Source organism: Geospiza fortis, unplaced genomic scaffold (assembly GCF_000277835.1).
Source record: "Geospiza fortis unplaced genomic scaffold, GeoFor_1.0 scaffold219, whole genome shotgun sequence".
Classification (NCBI taxonomy): Eukaryota; Metazoa; Chordata; class Aves; order Passeriformes; family Thraupidae; genus Geospiza; species Geospiza fortis.
In genome coordinates this window covers 1,149,643-1,152,101 of record NW_005054376.1, presented here as the reverse complement: position 1 = coordinate 1,152,101, position 2,459 = coordinate 1,149,643, and the positions used below count along the sequence as shown (strand labels likewise).

Here is a 2,459-nt window from a genome sequence, read left to right as displayed (position 1 = left end):
AGAAGGAGCAGCAATTAGCTGTGAATTCCCTCTCCCAGCCTGTAATTTCTGCACTCTCCCCTGCTGCTCTGCAAGTGGAAGCCTTGCGCTCTAGAAGAAGGGGAGAAGAACATTTTGCTCATGCTCATATTAATCAAGTCATCTTGTGAGCTGCTGAATCTGTGAAATTATATCTCCCATGGAGTTCGGTGGTAATGACTGTCTTCGATGTGGACTCTCTGGTGTCTAATAATACAGTAATATTTCTGCAGTGGATGCACTCCCAGCATTTCTTCTCCTCTGCCTGCCTACTTCTACAGCACTTGTAGGCAGCTCAAACCTTTGAGACTTCTATCCCCTGTCAAGTTTGATCAAACTCAGTTCACAGGCTCAAAAATTATTTAGGAGGGACCGACTGGCACTTGCACAGACAGTGTGATCTCATAAGCTTCCTTTCCTTGGGAAACTAGGCTACCAACCTAGCAACGGGGTGAAAAAAAAAGCCATCCTGCTAGCAAAGAGGACCTAAACACCGGGAGGAAAGAGGGGAGGTGGGAGAGGAAAGTGAAGCTGTTTTGAAGGGAAAAAAATTGCTGCCTTGTGGCTGCAGAGCTCTCACACACTTAAAGGACCAGCCTTGGAGGGACATGCTGGAGAAAATATTCTCCAGGAGATGGAAAGTTCTCTCATGAAAATTGGTAAGGGAAAGAAATGACCTGGATTCATCTCACCACCTGGCATGCTGAATGGATATCTCTATGGTAAGGATTGTCTCTGGTGACACTCATTCCTCCCTGTGGTCTAGAGGAAGACACAGACACAATTAGCATGCAACCTGTATGCCTGCAGCCTCTAAAGCGAGGTGTGTCCTATCCCAAAGGGAATTATCTTCTTCCCACTCTCTCCTTCAGACCAAAGTTTTCCATGGTGCTGCTGCAGGGTTTGTTACTTCATGTACTACATTTGTATTTTAGAAAAGCTGCTGTGTGTCTTAATAGCTGCAGATGTATGCATGGTTTTACTGGGCATTTATTATCACTTATCCTCTTTGCACTGAAACCTTTCCTGTCCTTGTATCTTACGGAATAAAATTCTTTAAGTGAGCTTTAATGGTTCTATGGTTTTACTTTACAAATTAGGGAGCTGTCATCCAGCTTCTATTTGCTATCATACAATGTTTGAGGCTGTCAGAACTGTTATAGTGCATACTCACATAAATTGATATTTAATTTCAGTAATTATAATGTCACTAATTGTGCTTTTGCACCTGATGCAATTACCCACATTCATCTATTGAGCTCTTCTTTGTTCTTTCTAAATGTAGGCGTTCCCTTATTCTTTAATCTTCCCTGCCTATGGTAGATCATACAAACAATGAAACTTGGAAATAAAAGCTCAGACCTTCCCATCAATTTCTGTGTGCCAGATGAATGGGATAGTTTGGAACTCTGTGTGTACCTGGAGTGCAGGATATGCTCAAAATCCCACTGACTATTTTTATGTAATTTTTATGAGGCTTAGAGGGGGTCTGGTTATCCAAATATTGCACAGTGCAATTGCTTGTACTGGCCTGCTCCCAAAAGTTTTCTATTTTTTAGGGGGCTTTTTTGCTTGTAGCCTTTCACTTAAAATTACTTCAGCACTGCTGCGGCAGCCCCTTTCATCTGGCCCTTCACCAGCACTCTTTTCCTAACAGCCTTCCAGGGGTGAACTTTTTATGCCATATTCCCTGGGAAAAGGCTTCCTATACCTCAGCCATCCTCCTGTGCTCTCCTTCTCTACCTTTTCATCACGTCGCTGTCAAGTTACAATTCATATCATTCAGCGCTCAAGTTCCCATACTCTTTCCACTTGGTGCCTTCTAGATCCATGAGTACATATTACATATGAAGAGTTTATAGTAGTAATTTTAATATAGGACAAGTGATACCTGATTAAAAATTCATACAAGGCATATCCTCCAATTAGCGTGCAACATTCAAAATTGTACTTAATCCTACTTAATCAAGCATAATCCAGCCTGTGCCAGCATTGCCATCAGACAAAGATCACTGGAAGGCAACTTGAGCAGGCTTTACTAGAGGGTATAATTCTTTTGGGGGGTGGTTGTTGATAGGACAGCGATCCCTGCTGCACTGAAGCAGACACCAGGAGAGGATGGCCACCTGAGGATTCCAAATGCATCCCATCTACAATTTTCCTATTAACCTTGAACTTGGTGTATGCCACCAGCTACAAAATCAATGAAAAAAGCATGTGCTTTGTGTCTGTCAACCTGCCTCAAATTTCTCTGTGTTAAAGTGCAAAGTAAAAAAATAATCTGGGCTTCAGAATTTCTGATGCGTCCCAGCAGAGAGTTTGAGGATAGTGTTCCCTCTTTTTAAGGATACCTAAGACTCATTGGCCTCTGGGTTATAGTCCACATAGAATCTTCTTTTGGCTCTATTTCATTAAAAAAAATCCTTTAGTGAGCAGTACAT

The 2,459-nt window shown here is 42.1% G+C and overlaps 1 long non-coding RNA gene across 1 annotated transcript in view; it reads left to right on the top strand.

The window, feature by feature from the left end:
• Window positions 1-1,089, top strand: part of LOC115948326 — a 4,331-nt gene extending 3,242 nt beyond the window's left edge. Inside the window, exon 3 of the long non-coding RNA XR_004082156.1 lies at window positions 1-1,089. This exon is cut by the window's left edge and continues 1,057 nt beyond it. This is a non-coding gene — a long non-coding RNA (uncharacterized LOC115948326).
• The last annotated feature ends 1,370 nt before the right edge of the window (window positions 1,090-2,459 follow it).